Here is a 9423-nt window from a genome sequence, read left to right on the forward strand (position 1 = left end):
TTCTCCAGGTTTCCATGTGAGTTTTCAAAAGGCTTTAGTGTTAGTTATTCCTCCCCACCATCCCTCCTCTACCCTGCCTCCCCCTTATACCAATGAACTTGCTAAGAAAGGTATCAGGAAAAGAACCAGTTCACAACAGGCACATACAGACAGATAGATACATGACTGAGAGAGACAGAGAGACAGAGACAGAGACAGAGAGAGACAGAGACAGACAGGCAGAGAAAGAGAGACAGAGAGAGAGAGACAGAGAGTGGGACAGAGAGAGAGTAATGAATAAAACAAAGGTTTAAGGTCTTGAAAGGAAAACTTAATAAAGCACAAGAAGAAAGACCTCCCATCCACGCTTATGAGTTGATAGAATGAATATTGTGAATGTGTCTTTGCTATGAAGAATAGATTATAGATTAAATGCAAAGCCTGTACAAATCCCATTAGCTACACCTATGACCTCCATGATTTTGTATTCATCAACTTCACTGAAAGTATTTGTCATATATAAGAGTTTTTCAGAGTCCATAGGGTCTTTTACAGACAGGATCACATTATAGGTAAATGATTTCTGGGCTGGTGAGATGGCTCAGTGGGTAAGAGCACCCGACTGCTCTTCCGAAGGTCCGAAGTTCAAATCCCAGCAACCACATGGTGGCTCACAACCATCCAAAATGAGATCTGACTCCCTCTTCTGGAGTGTCTGAAGACAGCTACAGTGTAGTTATATATAATAAAAATAAATAAATCTTAAAAAATGATTTCCACCTTTCTTATCTGTATCCCTTTTGTTTCTCCCATCTTAACTGTTTTAGGTAAGACTTCAAGTATGACATGGTGTATAAGAAGAAGAAGGGGGTGTCAGAGAGAATAGTGTTAGATTCCAGATTTTATAGAAAATTTTCTCAAATTTTGCCATTTGGTATAATATTAGCTATAGGGTTTTTTTGTAATAGACTTTATTATGTTTAATGTTCTTTATATTGCTGGCTGATTTGGGACTTCTGTCATGAAAATATGTTGGACTTAGTCAAATGCTTTTTCTGAGTCTGTTAAGATAATCATGTGATTTTTGTCCCTAAGTTTACCTGAATGTTACATTACATTTATTGTTTGCATATGTTCAACAAAACTCATGTCCCTTATATGGAAGCAATTTTATTGTGGTGTCTTTGCGTGTTCTTGAATTTGGTTTGCAAGTACTTTGTTGAAAACTTTGCCTCTATGACCATTAAGGAAGTTAGTCTATATTTTTCCCTCCTTTCCCTCTGCTCTTCTCTCCCCTCCTCATATCCCCCCCCCAAACTCACCTCTCGCTTTACTAAGTTTTGGAATGAGGGATCAGTGTAATACTAATTTTGTAGAATGAATCGGTAGTAATATTTGCCTTTATATTTTGTGGAACAGTTTGTAGAATATTGATAATGTTTTCCTTAAAAGTTCTTAAAAGCTGAACTCTGATGTGTAAATATAACACATTTTGGCTATCCTGGGTCTTCTGTCATATGAAATTTAATTTGTTTCTTTCTTTTATTTTTTTATTTTTTTCGTTTTTTGAGACAGGGTTTCTCTGTGTAGCCATGGTTGTCCTCAATTCACTCTGTAGATCAGGTTGGCCTTGAACTCAGAAATTCGCCTTCCTCTGCCTCTCAAGTACTGGAATTAAAGTGTGAGCCATCGTGTCTGGCTTAATTTGTTTCTTATTTTCTGTAAATGATTACATTAGAATTTTTATGGGAATTGTGTTTAACCTGAAGATTGATTTTTGGAAGGACAACTATTTTAACAATATCCTGCCAATTCATGAGTATTTTCATCTTCTGATATCTTCTTCAATGTCTTTTTCGGTGTCTTAGAATTTTCACTACACAAATGTTTCACTTATTTTCACACACACACACACACACACACACACACACAGAGAGAGAGAGAGAGAGAGAGAGAGAGAGAGAGAGAGAGAGAGAGAGAGAGAGGTTCATGTTTCTGGCAGGAACTCCAGAGTGATGGTACCTACCTAGGCTTTGATGTAATCTTCTGCAAACAATCAGAGCTTTATGGGGCTGCTCTTCCTATGGGAACTTCAGAGCCTTTACATGACCCCAGTCTTGCAGTGGCTGAGAAATGCTCAGGGAATGGCTCCTTCAGGCAACTCCTATACCAGACCATTTGTTGAACAAGGAATCTGTTTCTTTGTGGAAAGAGGTTTGGGGATGCAGAGATTGACTTGCTAAAAGGTCTTTTCTGGTTCAGTCTAATTAGTGTTCTGTAGGATTGTTGTGTGTTTATAGGCATCTCTTTCTTTATGTTGGAAAGTTTTCTTTTATTATTTTGTTGAAAATATTTTCTGATTCTTGGAGTTGGAACTCTTCACCTTCTATTCCTATTTTTCTTAAGTTAGACCTTTTCATGGTATCTCGGATTTCCTGGATGTTTTATGTCAGAAATTTTTTAGATTTAACATTTTCTTTGATTGATGTATCAATTTCTTCTATTGTCTCTCTCATACCTGAGATTCTTTCTTCTAGCTCCTGTATTCTGTTAGTAATGCTTGCATTTGTTGTTCTTGTTCTCTTCCCTAGCTTTTCCACCTCCAGGATTCCCTTACTTTGTATTTTCTTTATTACTTCGATGTCCATTTTCAGGTCTTGAACAGTTTTATTTATCTCCTTCAACTGTTTGATTGTATTTTCCTGTATTTCCTTAAGGGATTTGTCTGTTTCCTCTTTAAAGGCCTCTACCTGTTTGGTTGCATTTTCCCATATTTCTTTAAGGGATTTATTCATTTCCCCTTTGAAGGTCTCTATCATCTTTATAAGATTGGATTTAAGGTCATTTTCTTGTGCTTTGTTTATGTTAGGATATCCAGGGCTTGCTGTAGTAGAGTAGCTGAACTCTGAAGGTCTCATCTTGCCCTAGCTTTTCTTGATTGTGTTCTTTCTAGGGCCTTTAGCCATCTGGATGACTTTGGTCCTTGGATATTGGTGTTGGAGTAAGTATTGGGAAGGAGTTAACCTCAATTGTCCTGGTGTGGAGGGCCTCTGATGTGCATCCTTACCTTATATGGTTCCAGAGCGGCAGGTCTGTATGGTTGAGAATCCACAGCTCTGATGAAGGTGGCCAGATGGAGGATGACAATGGAGGTCCAGCAGGGATACCAGACTGCTCAGAGCCTCTTTCTGATATTTTAATTGAGGCACTTGGATCTGTATATTTTCCTCCTAGGATTGCTTTTAATATTTACCAGTGGTTATGTTGTGTTATATTTTCACTTTCATTTAGTTTTAGGAATTTTAAATTTCCTTTATTTATTTTTCTCTTGACTCAATAATGAACAGTTTAATCTTCATGAGTTTGTGCACTCCCTAGAGCTTTGTTTTCTGTTGGCTTTAAGTTTTATTGCATTATGCTGAGATAGGAAAGAAAATTATTTAAAATCTTCTGGATTTTTAAAAGATCGGCTTTGTGTCCCAGGATGTGGTTTGTTTCAGAGAAGCTCTTCATGGGCTCCTGTGGAGAATCTGAGTGAAATATTCTGTACACATCTGGCTCGAATTCTCCTGTGGGGTTTTATCAATGAGCCAGGTGGAGCTATCTGAGTCCCTTTAACTACAAAGATGGTGAAATGAATTTTGTCACTGGTATCATGAGAGAGATCCATGCTTCTCCCAAGAAGCACGACGAGTCCCATCTCTGCTCTGTGTAGCAGCGTATGCTCCTGCACGAAATTCCAGCTTGAACAGAATGGCAGAATTGGTTATTATCCTTAAGGTTGAGAATGAATGCTAGACTCAAACATTTGATTCCATGAATGTGTACTGGACTCAGTCAATGTCTGTTGATAAACTTTATATTACAGTTTTAAATAATTAGGTCCTCATGGAAGCCATTATTCGTACAGGAACTGATGTTTCCGTTAGTAGAAACCTTAAACAAGGTCCTAAACCCTAAGCCTATCCCTAAACACCTTATCCTAAGCCTAACTCTAAAACCCCCCTAACCCATGTCTAATCCAAACTGCAAACCAAGCCCTAATTTTAACCTAACTTTATCCCTCTAGCATTCTAACTGCAACCCTCTAGCCTTTAAAAGTAACCCAGACCTCACTTAGTCTACCTGAACCTAACCTCAACCCTCTAACTCCTATTCTGGGTAGGGGCCAAGGCAACTGGAAAGCCAAAGCCAGCGATTGACCTCAGGAGCCTGGTCACAAAAACTTACACCTGTCAACTGTAACTTTACAAAGTAAAAAGCTAACTGGCAGGTATACTTCTGCCCGGAAAAATCCCACTTCCTTTGCTTGCTGGCGCCACCGTGTGGTTTTAGAGTATCAAATGAAACTGCAAACTGGACTCAGGAATGGAGCCTGTCAGGAGCTAGCCTGGCTTCAGTCCACTAGTGACATTTCTCTTCCATTCTTGTCAGTATCTCAGTACTGATTATAGAAAGATTCCAGCAATAGAGGAAAGCAGATGGGTTGCTGTGTCAGACACCAACCTAGTCTACACAGTGAGCCACAAGCCAGCCAGGGCTACATTGCGAGACTGTCTAAAAACAAAACCAAAAACTCTGTTGAGGATTTCTGTAAAGGATCCGTCATTCTCTTCCCAGGCTGTTTTATGTGTTGCTCAATAAATGCAGAACAAAGCACTTTTTAGGGGCAGGTAGATTCACACACATACAGAAACACAAAACAGACACAGGAAATAGAGACAGATCTGATCAGGCACACACAACAGACAGACCGCAGACAATACAGTAACACAGACAGACCCAGGGAGAGAAGTGGAGAATTTAAATTTAGTCTCACTTTTTGTCAAACTAATCCAAACTAGAAAGTCACTTAATTTATATTCGTTAAATACATCTGACACATTTTGGTGCCTTCTCTGTGGTTATTGTTAGTAGGTTAACCGATGCATTGTAATATTAACATGAGATCTTGGAATTAAAAGAAGTTATACTTGATAATGATATGCTTGTATTAAGTTGAGAAGGAGTCAATTAATTCTTGCTAGTTTGCCAACTTGACACAACCCAGGATCACTTTGGAAGAGGTAACTCCAGTAGAGAAAAATCCCTCCATCAGACTGGCCTGTAGGCAAGTCTGTGGGGGAACCTTATTAATGATGGGTGCAGACCTTCCAGCCCACTGGGAAAGGTGGTACCATGGTCTGCTGAAGTTCCTGCCTTGGCTTCACTCGGTGATAGACAGTGATTAGGGCCATATAACAAATAAGTCCTTTGCCCTCATGTTACATTTCTATCAGTGTTTTGTCACAGCAACAGAAATCCACTAAGAAAGTGATGATCAATAATCTGTAATTGCTTCTGTACTGATTGTGGGTAGAGTCTCCGCTTAAGAAGGTCCACAGAATTTCCTATTTCATCTATTGAATGAAGATGAAGCTTCATATTTCCAGTCATGGGAGTTAGCTGGAATTCCTGTGTCACTGGGGAGTTTGAAACCGTTAGATCACCAAGAAGACATGAATCTTACAAGATTAAAATGCAAGGTTTAAGCAAGAGTAATATTTTTGTGTCATTCAGTGACCACAGAAAGGATGAGAGTGAGGAAAGCCATGGCCTTGCTTATTTTAGGAGAATCATCCCTCATGGGTACAATCACTTGGAAAGTGTTCTTTTTAGAATCATATTGAGTACGATATATTAAGAATGTGGCTTAAAGGTGCTGAAGGAAGCATTCAATAATTAGGAAGTCTGGCTGCTCTTGCAGAGGACTCAAGTTCAATTCCCAGCACCTACATGGTGTCTCTCAACTGTTTAAAACTCCAGTTCTTGGGGATTTGATGCTCTCTTCTGTCTTGAGTGGGCATCAGGTATGTACATGGTGCATAGACATACATTCAGGCAAAAACACTCATGCACAGAAAATAAAATAAAATAAAATAAAATAAAATAAAATAACTCGATAAAAAATAATTTAAAAAGGGAATTTGGTGAAGAAATATAATAAAAGAAAGACAATCTTATAAGAAAACCAGGGTTGAAGTGAGGCTATAGTTAATGATAGATTCAGATAAACTATCTAAATAGAGTGGGTTTTTTTAAAATTATAGCTGGAGTGGCTCTGATATTTTATCAAGTATGTCAGCAGCTCATACACAGGATTTAATGGGAAATCATGTTTAAGGCTGAATTTTTGTCTGTTTCCTTTAAATTCTACTTTAGTTTTGTGGTATGTCAATCATTTTAATTTAGGATTACTTATGACAATGCAGACTGCCAAAATGAACCCTACCCCAACCCTGACCCATTACGGTCGGTTAGCACTTGGATTTAGAAGGAGTCCCTGTATCTTTTATTCTTTTTCATTTTTATATCAGTAATTTCATATGTTGAGAATGAGTCAGAGGTCTAGCTTGACCATGACTTCATCTGTGTACTGACCCTTTTCTTTGCAAATACAGACTGGTTAGAAACCACAGAATGGGGTCTCCTTGGCTCTCTGAACAATAGGACAGGTGACTTACCAGACATATAAGACATTTTGATAAAACAAACAAACCAACCAACGCATAGTCCCATGGGAGCTGGATGATCACGGAAGTAAACATGTTTGACTGCCCTCTTTTTCTGTCCCTCTGACCACATTGATACAGGAGTCAAAGTATGGCTATTGAACACCCAGAAGTTCAGTTGCACAAGTACTAAAGAATAAATCATGCTTTAAAGTCACTGAAGGAACTGGAGAGGTGGCTCAGCTGTCACATGGACATTTGCTACTCTTGTGTTCAATCTGATTCAATTCCCAGCACCCATCTGGAGGCTCCTCAACCCCAGTTCCAGGAAGTCCAGCATCATTGTCTGGCCTCTCCAAGCCCAGGAAACACATGATGGACATACATACATGTAGGCAATATACTCACACAATAAAACAAAAAGATTTCCCTTTTATTGAAAATAAATTATTTTCTCATAAAATATCCTTTAATTAATCCCCCCTCCCTCCACCCCTCTCTCTCTCCTCCCATTTGAATCCACCCCATTTCTGTCTTTCATTAAAAAGAAGAGGCTTCTATACCCCATTTTTTGATTGGATTGTTTGGGTTTTTTTGTGATTAACTTCTTGAGTTATTTATATATTTTGGACATTAGCCCTTTATCAGATGTGGAGTTAGTGAAGATTTTTTTTCCCAATCTTTAGGTTCCTGATTTGTCTTATTGACCATAAGAAGCTTTCCTTATAGAAGCTTATAGAAGCTTTGACTTATAGAAACATTCCAGTTTCATGAGGTCCCATTTATCAATGACTTTACAGGGCATAGTTCTTTTTGTATCTTCTATCCTCTCTGGCTCTTACACGCTTTATGTTTCCTCTTCTGCAGATTCTCCTGAGCTCTGAAGGGGGGAGGGGCTAATAGAGAAATCACATTTAGAGCTGAGTGTTCCAAGGTCTTTCTCTGCATAATATCTGGCTGTGCATCCCTGTGTTTATTCCCATATACTGCAGGAGGAAGTTTTTCTGATGATGGCTGAATAAGGCACTGATCTATGAGCTTGGCAGAATATCAGTAGGAGTCATTTTATTAGTACTGTGTTTTAAGATCTGTGGTATTTGATTTTACCATAGGTCTCTAGGCTATCTAGTCTCTGATTCTTGGGCAACCAAGCAGTGTTGGGTATGGGTTCTACCTCATAGAGTGGGCCTTGTTCAAATCAGACATTGGTTTGCTACTCCTACTAGTTTGTGCGACCATTGGCTTAGCATATTTTGCAAGGAAGATAACACTGTAGATCAAAGGTTTTGTGGCTATGTTGTTGTATGTGTTTCTCTTTTGGTAGCCTGCAGAGTAACTTTCCATACTCAAGACTTTAGAACATAGGGGTGAAGGTTCTATATTGGCATCCACTAGACCTCCCCAAGTGTGGGTGTTGTCTTCAGCAATGGACTCTTTTTGTCAGTTTGCAGAGAGCAAACTATTGTATTGGCAACAGCCTGGGGTGTTTGGAGCATTTCCATGGAAGCTCTTTGGCCAACAACTCAATTGGGTATAACCCAGGCTTGCTACTGGAAGCTCTGTTTGGTAACGAGAGATGGAGAGTTACCTCCCCATTTTTGGAGACATCATTAAAATCACTTTCATGTATTTTAGTTAGTTCCCACTACATTAGGTGATTTATTCCATGTTCTATTGCTGTGAAGAGACATTGTGATCAAGGTGACTCTTAAGAAAGAAAGCAACACTGGCAGGACACATTCGTGTGAACGGGACTCCTGGGTCACCTGGAGATCTCAGATCGATGGAACAGAGGCTACAGTACTGACGCTAACCTTTCAAGAGGCAGTCTGTGGGCTAGCAAGACGGCTTAGTGAGTGAAGTCGCTTGCCACAAAGCCTGGAGATCCGGGTCCAATACTTGAGAAGCTATCTTCTGACCTCCACACATGTGCCTAGTATACTCTTTCTCTTACACAGATAGATAGATAGATAGATAGATAGATAGATAGATAGATAGATAGATATTTTTTAAGAGGCAGTCTACTAAGATTCAGACTAAGTTAGGGCAAGTAGTTCCTTGGCTCCCATGACTAAAAGGTGGCCTCAATAGCCTGTGAGACACTGACTCAACTGATGCCATCTTAGAGACACCATTTTGACCTTAGAACTCAGTACATAGGCAACAACAATCTGCCAAAACCCTAACCTGCCAAAATAGGAACAAAGACCTAATTCATCAAAGACCTAGTTTATAGTGCCAGGACCTGGGAAAGTCCCTAAACATATTAACCTTGCTTTTTGGCTTCTGTAGTTTCACTTCTCGCTAACTGTTCTTACTTGCTTTTTGTGCATAAAAGGAAAAGAATAGTGAGGCTCTGGGCTACATAGTTTGGGAAGTTCCTTATGCAGTCCCCAGTGGGGCATAAATGCTTTCTATTGGTGTTAAAACTGCATGTATTTTCTGAAGGAGTCATCTTGTAACAGTTGATGCCACACTGGTTCCCTCAGGACAACCTGCCTAGAAATAAAGACAACAGACATATGAATAAACCCTGATGTGAGAGCTGGACCAGTTGGACCAGGCCCTGCCTTGGCTTACTTCCTCAACATAAGATTCATTTTAAAAAAAACAAACAAGGGCTGGAAAGATGGCTCAGCGGTTAAGAGCATTGACTGCTCTTCCAGAGGCCTTGAGTTCAATTCTCAGCAACCACATGGTGGCTCACAACCATCTGTAATGGGATTCATTGCCCTCTTCTGGTGTGTCTGTAGACAGCAATGGTATACTCACATACATAAAATAAATAAATCATAAAAAGAAACAAACAAACAAACATGGTGTTTATAGTTTCATAGGGTAGGTCACCGAGCCAAGGGAAATGCCTTGCCCTGGGAGTGGTGAAGAAAGCAAGTGTCTGAAGACTGTGGCCAATAGGGGCCAGACTAGGGGGGTGCACAACACAGGGAGTGGT

The sequence above is a fragment of the Mus musculus genome, chromosome 3, assembly GCF_000001635.26.
Source record: "Mus musculus strain C57BL/6J chromosome 3, GRCm38.p6 C57BL/6J".
Taxonomy (NCBI): Eukaryota; Metazoa; Chordata; class Mammalia; order Rodentia; family Muridae; genus Mus; species Mus musculus.